The 25,577-nt window shown below is 39.3% G+C and overlaps 2 long non-coding RNA genes across 8 annotated transcripts; one reads left to right on the top strand and one right to left on the bottom strand.

The window, feature by feature from the left end:
• Positions 1–4,701: 4,701 nt before the first annotated feature.
• On the top strand, positions 4,702–21,050 carry LOC138364895 (uncharacterized). Of its 2 annotated transcripts, XR_011228608.1 has the most exons (5): positions 4,702–5,019; positions 6,494–6,682; positions 11,752–11,914; positions 13,153–13,251; positions 20,952–21,050. It is a non-coding gene; the product is annotated as an uncharacterized lncRNA (long non-coding RNA). The 2 variants fall into 2 exon arrangements; XR_011228607.1 differs by lacking the exon at positions 4,702–5,019 and having other exon boundaries at positions 6,002–6,682.
• Positions 20,876–25,315, bottom strand: LOC138364896 (uncharacterized). Of its 6 annotated transcripts, none has more exons than XR_011228612.1 (5): positions 25,007–25,295; positions 23,713–23,933; positions 22,492–22,545; positions 21,974–22,048; positions 20,876–21,632 (listed from the first exon to the last, which is right to left on the bottom strand). It is a non-coding gene; the product is annotated as an uncharacterized lncRNA (long non-coding RNA). The 6 variants fall into 6 exon arrangements; XR_011228613.1 differs by having other exon boundaries at positions 20,876–21,019; XR_011228611.1 differs by having other exon boundaries at positions 21,974–22,040; positions 25,007–25,293.
• Positions 25,316–25,577: the final 262 nt, after the last annotated feature.

Raw genomic sequence — 25,577 nt, 5'->3', positions numbered from 1 at the left:
TCTGATCTTAGAAAGAATGCCCACAGTTTTTGAAACTTTTTTTGATATATTTAGAATGTGTCCCTGGAAATTCAGCTTGTGGTCAATGAGAATGCCAAGGAATTTGCCATCTAATTTGTTACAAATTTGGGTATTGTTTATTTTGAGATTTATAAGACTAGAGGATTTATTGCCAAACAGAATATAGAAGGTTTTGTCAATGTTAAGGGTGAGTTTGTTGGCAGTTAGCCAAAGATGGACTTTATTTAGCTCTGTATTTACTGTGGCATTTAGAGCAAGAGGGTCAGGACTGGAGTAAATGAAGGTTGTGTCGTCAGCAAATAGAATTGGTTTGAGGTGTTGGGAGGCATTTGGAAGGTCATTAATGTAGATGAGAAAGAGGAGAGGGCCAAGTATGCTGCCCTGAGGAACACCAATGTTGATGGGTAGGGTGGGAGAAATTGTATTATTCACAGAAACATATTGGAGCCTGTCAGTAAGGTAGGACTCGAGGTATTGTAGGGAGTGTCCTCTGACTCCATAATGATGTAATTTAAGAAGAAGGTTTTGGTGGTTGACAGTATCAAAAGCTTTACGCAGGTCCACAAATAACCCAACAGGGAGCTCCTTTTTATCAAGAGCTGTATGAATCGAGTTAAGCATACTAATAAGTGCATCGTTAGTGCTTTTTTTGGGTCTGAAGCCATATTGGCAAGGGCTAAGTATATTGAGTTTGGCTAGATATGAGTAAAGCTGCTTGTATATAAGTTTTTCAAAAATTTTTGACAAGTTTGGCAGGATTGATATAGGTCTGTAGTTGTTAACATCTGTGGGGTCACCACATTTGTGGACAGGCGTTACTCTCGCTTTTTTTAGAATATCTGGAAAGGTTTGGAGTTCAAGTGACTTGTTGAAGAGCAAAGCAATAGCAGGGGCTAAAGATCTGGAGGCTTTTTTGTAAATTAAAGTTGGTATCTCCTCAAGGGCACCAGACTTGGTTTTAAGGGAAAGGATTATCTCATTGACGTCAGTGGAGTTAATAGGCTTTAGGTACAGAGACTGTGGATAGTTACCTGTAAGATAGTCCTTAATGTCAGTACTGGAAGATGGAATATCATTTGCAAGGGATGAACCAATGGAAGAGAAGAACCTATTGAACTCAATAGCAGAATCAGAGGCTGAAAGCTGACCATCGTTATTAGACAGGAGAATCACTGATAGCACTGATTTTGATAGCACTGATAGCACTGGTTTGTTATTTAAAGATTTCTTTGATCCCAATATTTGTGAAATTGTGCTCCAAGTTTGTTTAATGTTGCTCTTTATTTGAGTAAATTTATCTTCGTAGTAATTAGTTTTGGCTCGTCGAATTATCTTAGTTAGCAATAATGAGTAATTCTTTGAGAATTCTTTGGAGACAATTCCTAACCTATACTTCTTCTCAAGGTCGTGTTTTTTGTTAATGGATTTCAGTATTCCCTTTGTAAGCCAAGGATTGTTAAGCCTTTTGCTTGTGACTTGTTTTGTAAGCCTAGGACAGTGGGTGTTATAAAGGCTAAGAGTTGTTTGTAGAAAAGATTGCACTGCTAGGTTGATGTCCCCTATGTTACCTAATTCGGACTCCCAGTTGACATTATCAGCAGCAGTTATAAAATTGTTTATAGCAGTTTCATTGTGCAGCCTAAAGCTTAACTCCCTTGTTTCTAGAGGTGGTTTGCTAATGTTAGTTAAGAGAAATGTGGGGTAGTGGTCTGTAGTGCTATCGGTGATTATACCTGAAGTAAGCGGAGAGGTTATGTTGGTCCAGATGTGATCTAGAGTCGTGGCAGTGCTATCAGTGATTCTAGTAGGTCTAGTGATTAAGGGTATGAGGAGGCAGGAATTCATACAGTTGAGGAAGCTAACAGCAGTAGGGTGTTCTGGCTCGCAGAGGTCAATATTAAAGTCCCCTGCGATAATTAGGTGGTTTTTGTTCAGTCTGTTATCAAGTATTAGATTTCTAAGGTTTGAGTTGAATACAGACACATCAGTGTTGGGAATTCTATAGACTGCACCCACAGACAGGACAGACTCGGCACCCTTGACTCTGAAGCTGGCGAAGATATACTCCCCATAGCAGTCTCTAGTTCTAATTTCTTTTAAGCATGTTAGTTCTTGGTGGTAGTAAAGAGCAGTGCCACCACCTCTCTGAAGTTGACGACAGTTGTGAATTGCTGAGTAGTTAGGCATGTTAAAGAGTTGAGTAGTATCCTCTTTCAACCATGTTTCAGTAAGTATAATAAAAGAGAATTTGTTGCCAATAGTTTCAATCAAGGCACTAACATCATCGAAGTGTTTACCTAGGGATCTAACGTTCAAATTGATTACAGAGATATTGTGATTATGAGTTAATACATTGTTTACATCATGTGCTGCAAAATATCTGCAATTTAGATCATTAAAGTGATTATTGTCATAGATAGTGGATAAGAGGTTAAGTTCTGGGTCTATACTTGACTGCATAAAAGAAGCTGATTGTAGAATCAGAAATAAGTAGAAAAAAGCTATAAAATAGGGAAAAATATATACACAATACTGTACAAAACAAACACAAAAGGGGCTTACAGGGGTACAATGGAGTAAGGGAGTATGGCTAGGCTAGGCAACCTAGGCAATTAATGAGATTAAAGAAAAAACATGTAAACATGGACTATACAAAACACAAGATATGGAAATACAAAACAAAAAATATAAGCAAGACTAAGCAATACAAAAAAAAAAAACAAATTGAGCAAAAATGAGGTAGATTGCTTACGAGTACTCACAGGTACACTGTAAGTAACAATTTGCAATTTGAGATGCAGGCAAAGCCAGGGGTACAATGGAGTAAGGGAGCATGGCAAGGCTAGGCAACCTAGGTAATAAATGAAATCAAAGAAAAGTTGAATAATAAACATAGGCAAATTTAAGCTAATGATTAATAACTATAGATAGTTCAGTAATGACTGTATAATTAAAAAGACCTGAAGAACTACTTAATAACTCAATTAAATAATTTCGGTAAATGACTAGGTAAGAGTAAGTTAAAAATTAAGTCAGAAAATGAACCAAGGAGACTTAGGATACCTAGCCCCACTAGTTGACAGGGGGTTAATTAAGTTAATTCATTGGGAGTGATAAGGTGAGACAAACCACATTGGGAGAGGAAAGTGTTGAGGTTTTCTTCTCTAGTAATAGTAAACATTTTGCCCTCTGCGGTTTTTCTCACCTTTATCAGACCATCTCTAACGAAGCACTGATGAATAGCATCTGGGTTTTGTTGCCGGATTTGCCGCAGGCGGTAGAGGATTTGCTGTCTGTTCCTGGTCAAGCACTCGTTGATGTATAATCCCTTCCGTAGGGATGCAGCTGTCCGGACTAGATTGGATTTCGTGAACTGGGAAGACAGCTTCAGGCGAATTTTCCGTTGATTTAGACCTGATGGATTCTTTTTGCCTACTCTGTAGGCAGCAATAACGTCAGTTTTGTTTAGATTGAGCTGCAATTTGTTTTTTAAGAGATCCTGAGCTATTTCGAAACAATTTTCACCTTCATGTTCCACAGGTATATCTTGGGACGACACGATAACAGAGTCTAGCAGCTTTTGCTGGTCTTGTTGCCAATATGTTGTGTAATTAACAAAGATACGCTAATAAAGCCTAAAATATTACATGCCTCCAGAAAGACAGAGCTATAATCGTTATTGTGAGTGCATCAAAGAAAATATATCATGTTAGAGACCAATGATATAGCAATTTTAATTTAAGTTTCGAGTCCCGCCCGGTCGAGAGAGATGGGGCGACTCTTGCCCCATCTATTGGAGATTCTGTCCACTAAAGACCCAAAGCTACTCAAACCTTCCTAGCATTACGTAAGCAATGAAGTAATATGGTATATTTACTCACTATAATGTGGATGCTGGATGCACAAAATGAGAAAACATAATTTTACTCTGAAAAAAAATCATTTCATAACAAAATAAGATGTAAATATGTAATATCAAAGGAAGTCGATGGTCCAAGCAACAATATCGTGGAGCGACTTATCCAAGATATATTGCTCTCTGGAAAGTGTTTGCTGGCATATCAACCTTCTGTACACAGTGATCCAGTCGTCGAACTTCTCTGCTCAAATTATCGCAAATTTAATTTATGATGTTAACAAGTAGAATGCGTATTTTTAATCAAATCTAACGATATTAACAAGTAGAATGCGTATTTTTAATCAAATCTAACATAACTAGCCAGAAAACGTTAAAGATTATTTAAAAATACATGGTTGGAAGTTAAATCAACTCCATAGAACAATATTTTTGTTATAGATACTAATCGTTATTTGTTGGTATGCGTTCGCTACTTAAACTATCATGTACTGTGTTTATGTAAAATCTCCCTGTTTCTTCGGACATGGAACACGGAACCTTACACGCTCTCTGATTTACTGTTTAATAGAGATTCACAAATAAGCTTATGATTGTATACGTTATCAAAAAGGCAGTGACAAAGTCAATTTTGCATTTTAATCACAGAGATTAGATCTTAGTGAGATAGGAAAGATATTCATATTTTAAAGAAGGATTTTTGAACCATCGCTCTCCCTATCGATAGAAACTAACTTTTTTTTTTGTTATTATTAACAAGCTTAGGTATACACAGTAATGTGCTGCTACCCTATTCTATATGAAAGATTACACAGTGTATATCAAAAACTAGCTCATTAAAGTTCATTAAATATTCCCATCTCACAGGATGGTTAGTTATACATGGAATCAGGGGATAAAATACCAGCCTCAATAAAAAAAAAATCAACTGTGACTAACAAGAACACCACTTACGGGCTATTCATGCCCGTGCTACCTTTTGGGTGGCTTAATCCTCATCAATCAATCACAAGAAACAAGGGATACATCTCCCGTCACGCAGGGTCCAGTCGCACCTCCACAGATCTCCAGTATCATCTATTGATACTGTTAATGGTTCAAGAGGACTACCACTTACGGGCCTACCTCAAGGTAACAATCAGGTGAGAACATAAAATATAAGGCTGATCTATTAGCCTCCGTTAGCAAAATCCGGGTACAGCATAAGAATATCTTCCATTATTCCTAAGTGTATGAAGTAATTACAGAGTTCAAAGTACCTTATACCATTTGGTCTGAAGTCACTTATAACAGGGCAATCACAGATATAGTGTTGGAGAGTATGTCCCAGCTCTTGTTCACATAGTTTACACTTGGAATATTCACCATTGGGGGCTATTCATTACCTGCAGCCACCTGCGATACATATCGATATCCTAGCCTAATTCTGGCAATTACAATGTCACACTGTCATTGTGACACTAGTGGAAGTTTTATGCTGTCCGTTCATATAATTCTCGATTCTAAACATGTTTACTTAGTTTAGTTCATTAATTATGCACCCCATATATCATCTTGTGGGCGGTAGTGGAAAAGGTTACAGAGGCACATAAACATGTCATAGCTCTTTATACTCTTGCTTTCTGGCTTTTGTGTGTCAGTGACTGCTCTTCTGTCTTCCCTAATTTCCTAAAATATTGCGGCTTTGACAGAAGAGATTGGAATGCCCATATCCCACTCAACTTCAGGCTTATCACATTCAGTTTTAGCTGCCTTGTTTGTGTCATCATGCTGGACAACACCTATATGAGAAGGTATCCATACAAATGAGACTTTGAAACTCCTACTGTTTGCAATAATAATGTTGTTTATAATGGAAGTTACAACTACAACCTTTTGAAGATCAATGCTAATTTTATCTAGATAATGTAATAAACGAAAGTTTTCTATGTCAACAGAAAGGCAGAAATGTAAGCTACACTTTAAATACTTGTCATAAATATAACTGAAGTGAAAGCGAAGATATATGCATTTGATACTGTACAGTTTCTTGATGGCTTGCTCTAAGAGTGTGAAGCCCTTCACACCAGCCTATAAATTGTGTAATTTATTTCTATATATGCTAATTAACCTTAAAATCTATATGTCAGAAGGAAGGAAGATGTAGACGTTAATGTGACAACATTTCAAGAAATATCTCTCTTTAAAGTTAAATAATACAATCCTATCGCCGGTGTCCGGACACATGAAAGCTACTTAGGTATCAGTGGCCAGCCAGGTGGAGATCACAGGCTGTACAATACTGATAAATTATGTAATTCACAGAGATACGTTGATAAATATTAATGTTTTATATTTTATTAAAAATACAGATATATACTTTGTTTCATACGTTAAATGTAACAATATTTCAGTATATATTATATAAGCATAGTATATATAATTCAGTATATACAATATATAATAAGAGTGTCAGACCACGGAGGAAGAATTGAAACAGGAATTTCCTTTAGTACTTTCTTATATTAATACATGTTCAGAGCGAACCATTCCTTCTGAAGATGTATTAATATACGAAAGTACTTAGAGCATTCTATTGTGGTTTTAATATTGAACAATTATACATATACGAAACAGACAAATCTGGTGTCCGAAATAGTAAAAATATTAGTGTGCGATGTGATCAATGTAAGGGGGATATTGGGTGTGCCTCGTATCCCCTACAACAACAAGAAGTTCGAGAGCGATGAGGCCGCCACCTACTAGCGTCAGGATGTCGTCGAATCTAAATCAACAATATACTACCGCCGCTACTTTCTCGGAAACGTAAGTACCTGCCGCTTTACTTCTCTCACCCTGCCTAGCCTGGCCTGGCCTGACCTGGCCTAGCCTTACCTAGCCTAGTCTGACCTGGCCTAGTCTGACCTGACCTAGTCTGACCTGACCTGGCCTAGCCTTACCCAGCACTAATCACCACACGTGACAGCCCAAACGAATCGCAAATAAGTACACGTAACAAGTCATATGCCCGGACACTCTTTCACCTTGGGGACTGAGTGGTAACTATTGTATAGAAGAGCCGGCTCCCTGAGAGTGGTAAGAGGGCGTGATAAGAGGCTAACGTGTGGTCTTGAAGGAAGTCGATAAAGCAGACTATTTTCAAAAGGAAGGGCAGCATAACGAGCAGACAGGAATGGACAGACAGTCGGTTATCCCATAATGTGTAATACGCCCCGCACAGCATGGGTGGAGTGGGGGGGGGGTTGTAGCAGGGCACAGTATGGTGATGGTGCGGGTGAAGTACACACCCACTGAATTCCTGCCATCAATAATTGTTTTCATAACCATTAGAACAATGGCATCCCTCCAGCCACCATCCTTCCACTGACCCCCTCCTCTGGTCCTCCACCTCAGACAATAACCCCCCACACCCCCTCTCCCTTCCAGACATCAGCATGTCAAAATCAGTACCATAATGTGTTTAAACTATTTAAACTAAGTCATTGTGTATCTCAAGGTATCTTAATTCATTTGAAAGTGTACATGTGCATTCGTTCATATACTCGCCTAATTGTGCTTGCTGGGGTTGAGCTCTGGCTCTTTAGTTCCACCTCTCAACCGTCAATCAACAGGTGTACAGGTTCCTGAGCCTATTGGGCTCTTATCATATCTACACTTGAACCTGTGTATGGAGTCAGCCTCCACCACATCACTTACTAATGCATTCCATTAGATATAATCATATATGATTACACATAATCATAATCATTCCATACACATAATCATATATGTGTACGTCAACGTATACATACATGCGTATATATACTTCATATTAAAATACTGATAAACGAATGACCATGAACAAATTAATTTATAATTGTAGCATTATATATAATTTTAATAGACTATTTATTTATTTATTTTATTTATTTATGCATATACAAGAATGTACATAAGGAATGTGAGGATACAAATATGGTAATTACAGTCTTGTAAAGCCACTAGCACGCGCAGCGTTTCGGGCAGGTCCTTAATCTAAGAAAATTTTAAGGAGGTAAATACTTGCAAAATTTATAGACAAAAAAATGATAACAGTTACATGAAATGAAGAAAAGAAGATGAGAGAAAATTGTAGGTACAGTATATTAAAGCACAAAGGTAGCAAAGATTGATTGCAATGACAGCTTGAATGGTAGTTGACAAAAATTGGTAGTCACAATACAGCATATGGCTAGCACATAAAAGAAGACAGCAATGAACACAATGATAAGGTTGTTTGATATTACATAAAAATTAGGAGATTGGGTAACACTAGGTACAGAGCAAATTTAAAGCTCAGTGTAGGAAACTAAGAAGATGAAGTTAGGTACTTTTTGGTTTTGCTTTTAAATAAGGCAAAAGTTTTACAGTTTTTCAATTCACTAGGGAGTGAGTTCCATAGACTAGGTCCCTTAATTTGCATAGAGTGTTTACACAGATTAAGTTTGACCCTGGGGATATCAAAGAGATATTTATTTCTGGTGTGGTGATAATGGGTCATATTACATCTGTCCAGGGAGAGTTTCAGAGCATGGTTTGCATTTAAGAACAGGGTTTTGTAAATGTAGTTGACACAAGAGAATGTGTGGAGGGAGTTAATATTTAGCAAGTTTAGGGATTTAAACAAGGGAGCTGAGTGTTGTCTGAAAGCAGAGTTATTTATTATTCTGATAGTAGATTTTTGCTGTGTGATGATGGGCTTAAGGTGGTTTGCAGTGGTAGACCCCCATGCACAGATACCATAATTAAGATAGGGGTAGATTAGTGCATAATATAGTGAGAGGAGAGCAGAGTTAGGAACATAATAACTGATTTTGGAGAGAATACCAACTCTCTTAGAGACTTTCTTAGTTATGTGTTGAATGTGGGTGCTGAAGTTGAGTCTCTTGTCTAGGAATAGGCCAAGAAACTTGCCATCATTTTTATTACTGATGCTAATGTTGTCTATCTGTAGCTGAATTGGATTTGATGATTTGCCTCCAAATAAGATGTAGTAAGTCTTTTCGATGTTTAATGTTAGTTTGTTCGTTGACATCCATAAGTGGAATTTTTTTAATTCATTATTCACAACATTATTTAGTGTATGTGGGTTGAGGTTTGAATAGATAAGGGTAGTATCGTCAGCAAACAATATAGGTTTGAGAATATTAGAGACATTAGGCAGATCGTTTATATATATAAGAAATAGAAGAGGTCCTAAGATGCTGCCCTGTGGCACTCCAACGGTAATTGGTAGAGTGGAAGAAGTTGTATCATTGATGGTTACATATTGGTGTCTGTCACTAAGATAGGATCGGATGTAGTCAAGGGCAAGGCCTCGGATTCCATAATGCTGGAGTTTAAGTAAGAGGTAGTTGTGATTAACAGTATCAAAGGCTTTTCTTAGGTCAATGAAGAGTCCAATCGGAAACTCATTTTTGTCAAAGGCTGAGTAGATAACGTCAAGGAGACTAATGATTGCATCGTTGGTGCTCTTTTGGGACCGGAAGCCAAACTGGCAGGGGCTGAGTATGTCGAATTTTACGAGGTAGGAATAGAGCTGTTTGTAAATAATTTTTTCAAATATTTTTGATAGAATGGGTAGATTTGATATTGGTCTATAATTGTTAATGTCCGCCGGATTGCCTCCTTTATGGACTGGCGTTACTCTTGCTTTTTTGATGATATCAGGGAAGGTGTGACACTCTATAGATTTGTTGAACAGTAGTGCTATGGGTGGGGCAAGGGCATGGGAGGCTCTCTTGTACACAATGGACGGAATTTCACTGGTGTTCCCTGCCTTGGTTTTTAGAGAGTGTATGATGGACACAACATCTGCCGGGCTGATTGGTGAAAGGAGAAGAGAGTTTGAATAGCTGCCTGAGAGATATGTGTTAATATGTGTCTGAGTCTGTGGGATTTTACTGGCAAGATTAGCACCAACCGATGAAAAGAAACTATTAAATTCATTTGCCATTTCTAAATCAGTTGACGGTATATCCCCATCCTTGTAGAGTTTTATTTGGTTATGTGAGTGTTGTTTAGTTCCTAGGATACTAGAGATAGTTTTCCAAGTGCTAATTACATGTTTATACATTTGAATGGTCCAGACAGGTGGCCAGCCTTGGACATATACACTTCTGGTAGGCACAATGACCTCATGTTAGACCCTTGATAGATTATGTGAGAGAGAGAGAGAGCTGGGGCAGGGAGGTGCGTGCCCCAGGGAGATAATCCATGCCCATGCCCCGCCTCGAGGTCAGTTCTCGAGTCACACCAAGAATAACAATCGAGCAAGTTGTCCTGACCAAGATGTGGCATATTAGGGAGGGTTGAGGAATAGGAAGCCTGTCTGATAGGGCTCTTGGCAAGCAGCTCTCCCTCAGTCTACCTATCTATATGGAAGAAATGTATCTAGGCCCTCCTCCCCCCTGCCTATTCTCTCTCCCCCACCTTTCTTCCTTCATTTCCTCCCTCCTTCCCTCCCCCTCACTGGTGAGAGAGTAGGAGTGTGAGAGTAGTTAGAGAACTCGTAGTTCTCACGCTCGTGAAATTGTCTGCGACCCTGGAGGAGTAGAGCGGAGGGGGGTGGGTGAAAGTAGGTGACGATGGAGGAGTAGAGGAGAGCATTATATGCAGTGAACGTAGGTGTCTATGGAAGAGTACATCATAGAGGAGGGTGAAAGGAAGGTGACGATGGAGGAGGAGAAGGGAGGGGGTGTGAAGGTAGGTGATGATGGAGGAGTAGAGGGGAGGAGGGGGGCAAAGGTAGGTGTCTATGGAGGAGTACATCATAGAGGGGGGTGAAGGTAGGTGGCGATGGAGTAGAGCAAAAGGGGTGGGGGTTGAAAGTAATCCTGAGTTTAATTTTTTAGTTATATATAGTGACACCTCGGCTTACGAATGAATATTTATGAACTTTTCGGGTTACGAGCCTAATTTCTTCGAAAAATTTGAATCGGGTTACAAACTTTACCTCGGGAAAGGAGTTTGTTGATATACGTATGGGCTGACCTAGCGCGTGGTGGCATGGTGATCGCGCCTCAGTTTACCAGTGTCTCCTGCCTAGTAAGTATCGCGCCTGAATTCTTTGTAAAGCATTACATTTGTTTTGGGATTTTTGGCTATTTGAACATAAAATTTGTTATGATATATCTTGCCATGAGTCCCAAGAAAGCCAGTGGTAAGGTTCAAGCCAAGAAAACACGTGTGAGAATGACCATAGAGGAAAAACAAGAGAGCATTCATAAACATCAAAATGGTGCACAGGTTGTTGAACTAGCTAGGCAGTACAACAAATCTATGTCCACAATATGCACTGTACTTGCTAAGAAAAAGGACATTATGAACATTAAAGTGGCAAAAGGCATATCAACAATCCCGAAACAAAGAACACAAACACTTGAGGATGTTAAAAAGGTTTTATTAATTTGGATACACAACAAGGAGTTAGCAGGTGATAGCATTTCAGAGGCCATCATTTGTGAGAAACCAAGGCATTTGCATGAAGACCTTTTAAAGAAAACCCCTGGAATGAGGGGGGGGGGGGAAAGATGAATCACGTTTGAAAATGTGAAAAGTTTGTGTGACAATAGAGCCTAGTGGAAAACTTTTGCTGTGGTCATTACCTGGTGGAATGCACCCAGGATGGAGTATTAGGGCTATACATCTTTTAAATCATAAAAGTAATAAACATTTCCCATCAACCTTACAAACAATATTAACCTATTTTCATGTATTTCCCCATGTGCATTTTAACAAAGTTGCTAAATTGCCTTTATCATTCTGTAAAATTTCAATTACAGCACTGTATGTATAATTTTGTTAGTATAAATGGACTGAATATTCTGAAATTGCTATTAATTTTACAATTTCAGATGCAAAGGTGGTCTGGACACCCAATTTGGTCAGACAGGTGAAGAGAGCATTTAGGATAGTTCGAAGAGATGAAGATGGTCGCAATTGTGTTCGAAGAGGCAAAGGTCCCCCTTTGCTCCTGACATTATGTTCAACCATTGACCTCTGCACACCTAACACAAGGTAGGTTGAAAACTCCTCCTTCATGTCATTGGTACATTAGCCAGAAACTCAGGGCTCATGTAGGAATATCCCTAAAAAAAAAAAAGTGGCCCCAACAATGCATCCTCCAAGTCTGGAGGATGAGCAGGAGCATTGTCGAGAAGCAGGACCTTGAGTGTCAAACTTTTCTCTTGCAGATATTTTTTGATGGCAGGGCAAACCACTCCACATCACAGTTTTTCTGCACGTTATATATTTTTTAAAACTCTTGGATTTTCGGAATGATACACGAGCAAGGGTTTAATTTTCAAATCGCCACACAGCACAAGAGTTAGCCTATCCTGACACAAGTTAGCCCAAGTTAGCTTGTGTCCGGGCAGTGACGTCTCCTCTTGGGTAATGTATGTCCTCTTCGGCAATTTTTTCCAGAATAGCTATGTCTCCTCACAATTAAACACTTGTTGTGGAATGTATCCATCAATACAGTATCTACAAAATCTTTAAAATCACGAACAAATCTTTCAGCCCCTACTTTGTCTGAGCTGGCACCCTCACCATGCCTCACAACACTATGAATACCACGTCTTTTTTCAAAATTTCTCAAACCATCCCTTACTCACCTTAAACTCTTTCGTATCTGCAAAACTCGTTCTAGGGGTTTTCTTTATAAGATCTTGCATGAAGATTTCATTGTTGACCAAACCACACACTGGAAATTGAATAGACGACGACATTTCGATCCGTCCTGGACCATTATAAAGTCGATTGTGATGAGATGAGGGAAGCAAGAGCATTAAGTAGGCAAGAGAGAGGTGAGGAGATGGCAAGTATGTACGTATGTACATGAATAAAACATGTACATAACGTGTGTAAATAGTGTAATAAACACAATAACAGTATTTTGGGAGGAGGAATGTTGGCGAGTAATGTGTTGGAGGAGGGAGGGAGGACTGGCAGGGTGTGGCAGCTCACTCATGTTTTTTGGGCTCACCATACCAACATAGTGGATCGTTATGGTGAATACATACGTAGATGGGTATATACAATGTGTGTATATAGTGTAATAACAGCAAAAACACTGTTTGATTGTAGAATATGTCGCATATATGAGGCCCATAATTTTGAGCATAGCGATGTTCTATACATACTTTGAATTATATAAATTCCACAAGTTACACACTTTTAAATAATATTACAGCAAAAAAAAAGAAGAAATGAATGAGAAACTTCAAAATAATTGCGCAGCATTTTATTCGCAGCAACTGCCGTCGCACGGGGTGGCGGGGCCGACAGACCCCCATCGCTCCAACGCTCAGTGCCCATAATTTGCTCAACTTCCCAGCTCCATCGCAGCTAAAGTAAGTCACATACAATATTTTTTGTTTAGTTTCCCCGTGATCAGACTCTGCATTTTAACAATATAAGAAGAGAAAAAAAATTTTTGGAAAGAATTTATTTCTTGTGCACCAGGGTGTTATTTGGAGACAGAGCAGTTCAGTGGTTAACTACTAAATTTTTTTTTCTCCCACACACGCACCCCCCTAGGAAGCAGCCTGTAACAGCTAACTCCCAGATACCTATTTACTGTTAGGTAACAGGGGTCATCCCCTTTTGTACAAAGAATCTGCTAAAGATTTTAGGGCTAATCTTTGACACTCGTTTGTCTTTGTCGCCCCATATTTTTTACGTCCGAGTTGAATGCTCTAAGGCCCTTAACTAACTTTAGGTCATGTCCCATACTTCTTGGGGAGCTAATCGACACTGCTCCTCTCTTTACATTCCTCTCTCGTTCTGTCTAAACTCGATTATGGCCCTGTTTACTCGTCTGCTTCTCCTTCTACCCTTCACCATCTGGACACACTGCATCATACTGGGTTACGGCTCAGCTCTGGTACCTTTCCTTCGACACCTACCCTAAGCCTGTATGTTGAAACTGGCATCCTGTTTCTACAAGATCGCCATGATCGCTACTGTCTTCTCCACCTTGCATGGTCCTTACAGCACCCTCACTCTTGCTTATGTCATGCCTTGACCTTTACCCATCCTGTGGTTCCTGTTCCTCTTCACCACCTATCTCTTTCTGTACGGTTGTCTCTTACAAAATGCTCTTTCAGTTTGTGTTACCAATATTTCCCCTCGTGTCATTCCGTCTTTGCCCCTATGGAGGGGTCCCCGTTCCTAAATTCTGTAAGCCTTGACCCACATGACTAAAACTTTTACCCCTCCTACAGTTCTAAATCACCTTTTCCTTGAACACTTTTCTTCACACTTCCACTCTATTTCCGTCTTCACCAATGGGTCTTAAGTCTGCAGACGGTGTAGGCTACTCTGTTGTTTTTCCTGACTGCACCTTTGTGTCTCCTGCCTCCGGAGACTAGCATCTTCATGGCAGAACTTTATGCTATTCTCTATGCTCTTCATCAACTCTTTTCTCGCTGTCAATCCTCCTCTGTGTTTGTAGTTGACACTTGCAGTGCCCTCATGGCTCTAGAATCCTTTAATCCAGTCCATCCTTTGGTAGTTGAAATTCAACATTGGCTGTTTCTTATCTCCAGTAGATTTAAGACGGTGGAATTTCGCTGGATTCCCACCCATATTGGTGTGTTCTTAAATGAGCGTGCAGACACTGCCGCTAAGGAAGCTATCCGCACCTGTCCCATCTCCCGTAAAGGTATTCCTTATTATGACTTTTACCCAGTTATTCATTTCCCCATTCTTGCCCGTTGTCAGGGTTGTTGGTCTTCTGTTACTGGTAACAAATTGCGTGCTCTTAAGAGTAGTGTGTTCCCGTGGCCTTCCTCCTACCACCGTAACCGGTGGTGGGAAACGGCTCTGGCGAGGTTGTATATTGGTCATACACGTTTAACTCACGGGCACTTAATGGAGCGCTGCCCTGCTTCTTCTTGTTGTCCAAACCGTTGTCTCTACATGTCCTGACTTCCAGGACTTACGTGTCTTGCTTCCCGACCATCCCTCACTGTCAATTGTCCCTCGATAAAATTCTTGGTAAATTCAATACCTTTGATATTGTTCGCCGTATGCGTTTTTGTTCTTGTATTGGCGACGTTAGTGATATTTAGCGCACTATGATTATCCCACACATTTGATGGTTTGATAATTACTGTACTGTACAGTACTTTGGTTTGGAATGTATCAAATAAAGTTGTTTCATGTATTCAAATGTGTGAGAAAATCCACTGGGGCTGTGAGATGAAGTGAACCTGTAACAAAGGCATTGCCAGTTGCATACTCTACCACCACTGATGGTAAAAGTCTTACAACTGGATATCTTGTGTGACGCGTTATGGTATCACAGCTATACTGAACCAAGATGGTATGGCTCTCCCTCACATAAATGAAAGAAATGCTGCTATTGGCCTTGCAGTGTGTAAGTTGCAGGTGGAAACAAATGAAAATTATCAAATATTAATTAAACAATTAATTAAACAATTATCAAATATTAATTAAACAAATCAAAATTAAACAATTTACTGAAATAGTAATGAACAAAAATAACACATGACAATACTTGACTATCATGTAATGCAAAGGTGAACAAGTTAGTATGACCTTAAATGCAAAAAATAAACTATAAGCAATGAATAAAAGTATGAAGATATACTGGTGTTCTGAAGACAGCTACCATACCACCATGGCATCAGTCACATGATGTTGGCTGGAAGTGGACGACGGGTTAGAGACACCAAGGTGATCCTAGAGCACTAAGGGAGAGATTGCCTTTCCAGGGAGGCAGCGCTCTTTATATAGTCCGGCGGTGATGACTCATCCAGTGTCAACACGAGGTGGACATCTGGTCAACTAGCAAACTGCTCGTTGTGGCTGGCAGTGCCTTTGTGTTGAGCTGTACCACTGTCAGTTGAAGGCGGCTAACTGCTTGTTTGTGGGGACAAACTGCCAGTTAGCAGTGGCGCTCGGCTTGCCTCTGAGTCGTACCAGGCCGTGCCAGGCCCTGGGGGGTATGGAGAGGTGGCAGGACTAATGACTCTTCTGGGCTGGTGTAGATGTATACTTCCAGTGCAGAGGCATTGAAGGTGAAGGGAAAAGGCAGTTCCACTGCTATGCAGGGGATTCACGTGACACTTGTGAAGCCACAGAAAGTCTGGAGGCCCTACTGAAGCCAGTCCAAGTATTAAATAAAACCCCTGAAGTACGCCGGTGAAGGGTGAAGCAAGACCGTATGCCCCAACTTCAGGCACACACAGAAAATCACGTTTTGGTCCCGCCTCTCAACTGTGTATTTGAAGTTGGGGTGTATAGTGTTGAACTGCTTCAGCCTTCACCTGAGTGCTTGTAGGTCTTACGTAAGACGTTGACTCAAGGAGGGGCCTCAAAACTTGCTGTGATTTATGGGGAAATCCGGTTGTAAGACTTTTACAAAGTCAGTAATATACTGTGGTAGAGTATGCAGCTGCCAGTGCCTTGGGCAAGGGTTTACGTCGCCTCACAGCTCCAGTGGATTTTCTGCTTGGTGTATATCAGATTGTGATTTTGTGTGTGTACCGTATTGTTATGATCGCCGTCTGATAAGTCCTTTCTGGCCTCAAGAGTCATTTTTACCCACCTAGAAAGATTGCAGATGGCCAAAGCAGTTATTTAAGTTAAGAAGAAACAAGTCTTAAACAGAATTTTGCATAATATTTGACTGTAAAGGGGTAAATTGAGGTAGATTGAAAAACAAAATGGTGAACCGGGCAGGCGGTACTCACAATTAGGCGAGTACACTCGGGAACTTTTAAAGTGCAACCAAACATGCTTTAGGCTCTCACAACAAGAGGTGAGTGGTGGTGGCTCAGGTGCTCAGCCAATCAGAGCACCTAAGGAGGGAGGGCAGGAGTGAGAGGGGGGTGGTATGTGGAAGTTTGGTGACAGTTGTGTGTAGTTTGTTCATCTTCATTGTAAGTTTCATGGCTTGGTGTGCATTTCCCTAGTAAATTTAATTAGGGAAAAATTCAGGTGTTTGATTTTTTAAATCAACTTTTTAAATGTTGAGTTGTTAAAGCCTCAAAGTGCATGGAGTTGGTTTGGGAGTATGGCATCCTCATGCTGTTGCGTGTTCGCGTGAGGTAGCAAAGGTGATGTAAAGTTGTGGGGTGTACATGCTTGGGACGTCCTCTCTCGGGATGGCTGGTGTTAGACCTGTGTGTTTGTCGGTTGTTGAAAAGCCGTAATCCTTTGCTGTTGTGGTATTGATTTTACATTGTTCATCTTGTAATTAATACTGTAGTGCGATATCTAGGGCTACCATTTGTAGGTTTAAAATGTCTAATACAAACAGTTGTCCAATGAGTTTTAATAGGAAATATCATCCACCAAGCACCATTGTACAATTATTTTAATTGATAGTATATGGATTGTGCAGAACTGCTTAGAATGATCTTTAACACTTGGCTATATTGGTCATGTCAAATACCTGCACGGTGAATGCTCAAAGACCCTTTCTTTATTCAGTGTTGTCGCATACCTCATGGGGGTATGGATAGGCAAACACTCATTCGGTTAAACTTGCCTTGTAGTACTTTCAGAGCTCAGTAATTTGGAATCTGGTTAGAACTTTCCAAATAAATTGACCTTTAAAGTGAATTCCTATTTAGGTTTAAAACATTATACCGAATGAGAAACTCGGATTATATAGCCGAACACCAGAAATGTTGTTATTCAATTTGGTTGCCAAAAGCACATTCAAGGACTACACATTACATGGCATTCCAGGATTCCTCTATACCTTGCCTTATGCTGTAAACATTGCCACAACCCTGTGTTTTATTGATTTAAATGGCCACAGGGAGGCATACAACACTGTAGATTATGATGTCATTAGTTATCCACTGTGCTGACAAGTGGGCTGACTGATGTTCGTTGACACCTGTATCGTGCTTCAATTTAATCGCCAGGAGATCATCCTCTCACTAGACTCGTCTGTAGGAAGTACAGTATAGTATGTCAAATTACCTTGGATCATAAATAGCATAAGACTTGGGGGTAGGAGAGGGTTGCAGTGTTTGTCATGGCTCTCAGTTGTTCCTGGTATTAGGCAATTTAGTTCTGGAATCATTTTTGTTGGCCAATGTTAAACTTTTTCGAAAGTAGATGTTTTTCTGAAAGGGATGGGGGGGGGAGGGAACCTCTATGCTTGGATACAGTTATCTAAGTGAATACTTAGATTTATACAGTAGAATAACTACCTTCTTTTCCTTAGTCAAAAAGGTTGCTTGTTTATTTCTAGGGACTTGTATTTTCTTTTATTTTTAACTGCAGCAACTTTCAGTGAATGATAGATTCTTACTGAAAGGACCTTTACTTCATTGTTGTTGCTTTATGGTCATCTCATTGTGTACAGGGATTCCGCGAAGCTTTTGGGGTTAGTCTTTGACACTCGTTTGTCTTGGTCAGCCCATATCTCTTGCCACCGAGTTGAATGCTCTAAGGCCCTTAACCTCCTTAAGGTTTTGTCCCATACTTCTTGGGGAGCGGATAGGCGCACGCTCCTCTATTTGCACTCCTCTCTCGTCCTGTCTAAACTCAATTATGGTTGCCCTGCATACTCTTCTGCTTCTCCTCCTACTCTTCGCCATCTTGATGCTTTGCACCATACTGGGTTGCGTCTCGGCTCTGGTGGCTTTCGTTCGACTCCCGCCCTTAGTTTGTATGTTGACACTGGCTTTCTCTCTCTTCAGGACTGCCGTGATCGCTACTGTCTTCGCTATCTTGCGCGGTCCTTCCAACATCCTTCCTCTCGCCTCTGTCGTGCATTGACTTTTCCTCCTCCTGTGGTTCCTGTTCCTCTTCATTGTCTCCCACTTTCTGTCCAGTTATCTCGCTTACAGGATTCTCTTTCTGTTCATATTTCTAATGTTTCTCCTCGTATTGTTCCTTCATTACCTCTGTGGAGAGTCCCCCTTCCCAAGTTTTGTACGTCCTTGACTTGTATTACTAAAGCCTTTACCCCTCCTACAATTCTGAAAAGCCTCTTCCTTGAGCACTTTTCTTCGCACTCCCACTCTATTTCCATCTTCCCTGATGGGTCTAAGTCTGCGGATGGTGTGGGCTACTCTGTTGTTTTTCCTGACCGTACTTACATGTGTCGCCTCCCTTCGGAGGCTAGCGTCTTTACGGCAGAACTTTATGCTATTCTCTATGCTCTTCGTCTCTTGCTTTCTCATTCTCATTCCTCCTTTGTGGTTGTAGTTGATTCTCGTAGTGCCCTCATGGCTCTAGGGTCCTTTAATCCTGTCCATCCGGTGGTCATTGAGATTCAACATTGGCTGTTTCTTATTTCTAGTAAATTTAAATCAGTAGAGTTTTGCTGGGTTCCCAGCCATATTGGTGTTTCAATGAGCGTGCGGATGCTGCCGCTAAGGAAGCTATCCGTTCTTGTCCCATCTCCCGTAAAGGTATTCCTTATTCCGACTTTTATCCTGTTATTCATTCTTCCCCGTTGGCAGGGTTGTTGGTCCTCTGTGGTTGGTAACAAGCTGCGTACTCTCAAACTTAGTGTGTCCCCGTGGCCTTCCTCCTACCACCGTAACCGGCGGTGGGACACTCACCTATATGGTGAGTGTCCCACCGCCGGTTACGGTGGTAGAATTCTGCTGCTTTGGCACGGCTGTGGGTTGGTCATACCCGCTTAACCCACGGTCACTTAATGGAGCGCCACCCTGCTCCTTATTGTCCGAATTGCGTTGTCCCTCTTACAGTTGTGCATATACTTGTTGAATGTCCTGACTTCCAGGACGAGCGTGTGTCTTGCTTTCCGACCGTCCCTCGCAGTCACTTGTCCCTCGATAGAATTCTAGGTGAATCGGATACTTTTGATATCGTTCGCCTTATGCGTTTTTGTTCTCGTATTGGCATTCTTGGTGATATTTAGTGCCCTCTGATTATTTCGCACTTTGGTGCCTTCTTTTGGTAATTACCTTACCTTCATTGTTGTTTCATTTTAATGTGGTAGTTGTGATATGGATTGTTCTGGCTCACGTGCAAGGTCTTGGATTTTGTTCTGTTTTATATTAAGAAATTACCAGTCTTGTTACTATTTGTAGAGTTAGAGATCTGCATTAAGGCCTCAATATTATATTCTTTAACATGTTATCAGCAATTTTTGTGGTTGGTAATATTTAGATTAATGTCAGTGATGTATATGACAAGGGTTAAGACCCCTTGTGGTATGACAGCATTTTTCCCAGTCATTTCTTTAACAAATGAAAGGGTCCTCATAACCATTCTTTTGTTCTTTCTACCATGTACCTGTTTGTTGCTTCTTGGTCTTTCATTTGGTACTTTGGCTATTAAAACAATGGCCTTTGGTAATGTTGCAATTACCATTTCTAAAAAAAATGAGCAGGTTCATTAGGCAGGGTTTGTTTTTAGCAAACAAAGTTTTACAAAAAAAATTCCATTCCTTCAGGACCTTGCAGATGTTAGGTCAAACTAATTGACAGTAATCTGTTTTGCCCTTTCAAACAATGATGGTTTTAATCTAGGTAAAATATTTCAGAATATCTGAAGTTTGGCAGACAAATCATTTAAGAGCTTTGATTAAATTTAAGTTACCAAAGACTTTGTGAAAACCATGTTGTATATGCTTCAGTGTCACTTTTCTAATGTTTTGTAAATTTAACAATGATCTTTAGTTAATTTAATTATAATTTGTACAAAGCTTAGGTGTTGCATAGCTTTAAATTTACTTTCAAATATGAAAACTATTCAATATTTTAAAGTTTCTTCCACTTTAATATTTCAGACTTAATTTGCAATAATTGTTAGTTTATGTAAATTGAATAGGTAGTCCACTTTTACATCTTTTCAATGCATTTTGCATGCACCTATGTAACAAGTTACAAATAGGTGTAAATTTTACCAAGTATTTATTTTCAAAGTAAAAAAAAATTCAGATGTTTAAACATTGCATCAATAGTAGTAAACAATTTCCAGCATAATTTCAGGATAAGGTATATAAAGTAGTTTCATTAAAATTGTTTTATTTAATAAGTTTTACATATAGTATTTATAATACATCTAATATTTATTACTGTTTCAGGTTGTGGGACAGATGCTCCTAGATGAACAGAAGATCCAAAAGGCCAAGACAACTCCAGAGACAATCACCTGTAAAAGAAAAATAAACATTAAACAGGGACACTACTTTTATTATCACCAATGCCTAATAATAAGCCAAAAAAATCCTAACAGCCAACCTTTTAACATTGGCTCAGCCAGGCCTATCCCTTCCTCTGATTTTAGTGCAGAGCTTGTTCCCCGAATGGGTGCATTACATCCACCACTTTAGTGCCATCAACACATTGTACATATGCTTTACTGAAAGCACTGTACAATGCATGCCAGGCACTAAAGTTTTAGATGCATCCACCCATTCAGCAAAAAAGCCCTGTGAGAATTAACAATGTAACCATTGTTAAGGGTCCCTAAACCTATGAAAATCTAGTCCATCTATTAGATGGGTAGTAGAGCAAAGCTCTGAAAAAGCCAAGCCAGGGAAATCTGCAGGACTGCCTGGTCCCCTTTTATGAAATGGGGTAGGATCAGTACAAACTGCATCATCCCCTGTGGGTTGTAACGGTAGGACATGGTTACACACCTATAAATGGACTAGATAAGAGAATTATGATTAGGTCATTGATATAGCTAAAACATCAAATTCAAACTCTCCCACTTTTGTAGAGTAAAGGAGACTCACTCCAAGCATCATAATCACTTTCACCTGAAAAATATTTCAACAAGTTAATTTCAGATTTAAAGCCAATCTTGCTTTACTTTTCAAATTAGCATTCAGTACTTTACAAATTCAGATGGAAAAAATTTCTTTAAGGAATTTACCTTTCCTACATATTCTAGTAGCAGTAGTAAAGATCTAATTTAGCAATATAAATATATATGGCATCAATTTGCCAAGTTTCAGTAAATGTCATTTGAGAAACAATCCACAACTGCACTTCAATGGCAATTTACATTTATCTTTAGCCAATGCTATATTTTTTAAGTTATTACTATTTTTTTTACTTTTATGCAAATCTATTCAGATTAACCTTTACTACAACTCACCTGATTCTGTTTAAGCAATTAACTCTTCCAACTGACAGAGGGACTTCTGGACTTTCCAAACCACATTCTGGAAAACTATATAAATTTAAAACCAAGCTAAAGTAAACTGAATATTTTTTTTACTTTCAAGGGAAAAATACCATCACTTAGAACAAAACTTTTCCTGCCATTAACTATTTGACTCTTAATTACCCTTAACAGTGTTATACATTCATAGATTAAAGCTTATTTAACAAACATTTAATGTTAACTAAACAAGATTTATATTTCATTAAAATTTTATTAATAAAACACCCTCAACTATGTTGTTTAAGATCTAATGCCCCACATTACAATTTTCACAATTTCAACATACCATTCTATTCAATACATTCCTGAAAGGACTAAACTTGCAGATATGGTACCCACTAGCCTAAGCCTAGACTTCCATACCCATTCAATTTCCATACCCTAATATTTAATAGGTTTTTAGCAATTAACTTCTACCCTCTAATTCCAATGTACACAACACTACTTACTGTAGATCTGCAAGTATTTTCCTGCAGCTCTTTGTTGCCAGGACCTTCCACAACCTGTCATGTGAACAGCAAATATTACTAAAAAGTTATTTGCATAGCGATGTTATTTTGTTCATACCTGTACCACCAGTTTAACAGTTGCCGTTTTAAATGGCACACTAACTATCTTGTTGTCCCATCTTTATTAATTACAAACAAAGCTATAGTCATTTCAAGTCAACATCCTATACAAATTTTATTTTCCAACAACTTTAGTCATGAACATTTTTCTGGAACATTGCAAAAACTTTAATTTAACCATGTATAACATTTGAATAAAAGCAATACAAAATTTATATATACAAATTCTTATTCTTTTGCAACCACTGCTTACTACTAGGGGGACAAATTTATTCTGTTGAATTATGTACCTAGCTTTTTAGTCTGAAAATTCATAATTAACCCAACTATACTACCAAGACAATGTGATTTTACTAAATTTAGTAATATTTTTACACTAGCAACTATACAAGGCCATATTCTCTCCAGTTATCACCACACTTCTGCAGGTGTAAGGTTCTATCTCCCATCTGCAGCACTCATGACCACACTTGGTCATTATTATAAATTTCTTTATGAACCTGATACGGTACAGTTAATGGATTAAATGTTGTGGGAACAATTTAGCTACAGTTCTGCCAAAGGAATGATTAATACACCATGCAAGCCAACTAATATTAAAATTAGAAATATTTATTAAAAGCAGAAGTTTTTATCATATGGGATGTTATTTTAGAAGAATGGGTGGTGTGGTGGTTATGTTATGGTTGAGTAACATGGTACAAGAGGGCAAGTAGTTGCTGAGCAAGTATGCCAATTTAAATTTCTAGCAAACTGGCAGATACAGCAGAAGTGCACACTTTCTGCATGGATTCTAATGACTAGAGAGTTACTGGCCACCATTCACTAATGACTAGGGGAAGTTAGCTCAGAGCATCTTTGATGTGCTTTGATGGCAACGAAAATGTTGCCCCCTTCAAAAGTTAAGCTTGTCTACAGCATTTCGTTTTTAATTAACTATGTAAGGGGGAGATTCTGAATAGCAAGTGCCAATAGCCACTGCCACTGGCTTATGGCAAAAGATTCTGTAGCAATAGAACTATAAGCCACACTTTCTCCCCCCCCTTCCTCCCAACTGTTCAGGGTCAAGAGGGGGGGGTGTCCATTTACTGTACCACTTACATTTTAGTGTGGGCTTCATCCACTATTCTGATGTTAGCTGGAACATTTGTGCCAGCTGCTGGTTTGAAAGGGAGGCATACCATGTGCCAATTCAGGAAGTTTTCCACGTTCCTCACTGCATGTCAGCTCAGGACCTCACTACCATGTTGGGAGGCAGTTGAAGACTAACCAATCAACATCCCAGGCTGGAGAGCAGTGCCAGCTCGGGGAGAATTTACCACCTGCAAAAAATTTAATACTCTTAACAATCTACACCATCTATTTCATCTTTACCTAGCCCCCAAACCTTACATTTGTCAGCATTAAACTGCATCTGGTAGTCTTAACCATTTCAAAACTATATAGGGCATCAGTATTTTTTATTTGCCAATTCTGCAACTATTGCAGTCTAAACCATAATCTTGCGAATAACCGAGGTCCAAGGAGAGCTTTTAGGCACTACTTACAACACTTCTCCCAACTAAACCCCATTTATACCAATTTCCTTTGGTATAGCCATAACCTAATCAACTTCAGTCAGCATTCCCAATGATCCGAGCCCCTATCAATTTTGCGCCACTATCAAAATCTCTGCTGAAGTCAAGGTACACAAAATCACAAACCTTATCACTATTTCCTCTACTATGCAACCTAATCCATGAACATTTAGTAATAAAACTATGCGATTCATGTATCTAGTCATGTTTCTCAAAAAGAGTAGAGAAATGGCACTTGCAATGTTAGATTCTAGTAACTTTCCTCACAATAGACTAAGCTAATTGGTCACTAACTTAAGCGTTAAAGTTAACTCAAACTTTTCCTTTAAAATTTGCTATATTAGGAACTTTCCACGACCGGCCTTTACCCGACATAATTAAATAGGGTAAAAACCGGTATATTAAATGCAGTAAAACTACGGTAAATTCAATATGATAAACTTGCATTCTTTAAGCATGGGCTGCATAGTAAGTGAACTAAACTAAATGTTAAGCACCCTGGCAAACCACTTCGTTCTATTCAATTTCTTTATTTAATCACTTTGTCCGGCTAGAATTTTTAGATTAGATTAAAGGAACACCCTCCCTGGTAACAGCTGAACTAGTTAACCAAATACAAATATTTAGGTAAAATACTTTCATAAAACCCGTCTACTTCCCCCACCAGTAGACTTGTTCAGCTAAAGGCATAATGTAATGTTCCACTTTAGTAAATAAAGACTTAAAACACACTACCTCATCTGTGTAGTTACCGGTTACCTGACATTCTACGCTTAAAATAACCCATCTATTCCCCATAATTGTTCGATATAACTTACCTCTCACCCGCTGGTCGAGTACACAGCAGTATATATCCTCCTCCATCACTCACCGCGTGGATACTATTTCATTCTGGCCGCAAATTGCCTCAAATCACCTACGTTGTCCATAAACATATATAGAAGAGCAACTGACCGTAACACCCATATAGCGATCATCACATAACGTGGGAACATTAGTAGTACTGCTGTCAAAACATAGATGGCGCCAGGACAAACGGTAATTCCTATGGACTCGGATACAAGACACTCCGTACATTGACAACATCGCACACTAATATTTTTACCACTTCGGACACCAGCTTTAGACGTTTCGCATATGTGCACGTGTTCCATATTAAAACGACAATATAATGCTATTAACAATTAAAATCTTCTATTTAACAGGCCAATTCATTAAATAACAGGCCAGTTATTAAATGAAGTTCAGTGATGTAATAGACATAATCCGGAGTTGGTAAGGTCGCCGCCCGCCAGCGTAAACACAACACACCCGAATGCCCACAAACACGATACAACGCACAAAACACAACACTTCTGTCAGTTTTTTGATAAACTCCTTTTATATTTA

This window comes from Procambarus clarkii, chromosome 15, assembly GCF_040958095.1.
Source record: "Procambarus clarkii isolate CNS0578487 chromosome 15, FALCON_Pclarkii_2.0, whole genome shotgun sequence".
Taxonomy (NCBI): Eukaryota; Metazoa; Arthropoda; class Malacostraca; order Decapoda; family Cambaridae; genus Procambarus; species Procambarus clarkii.
Note: the sequence above shows the minus strand (reverse complement) of the source record. Positions and strands in the feature narration are given on the sequence as shown.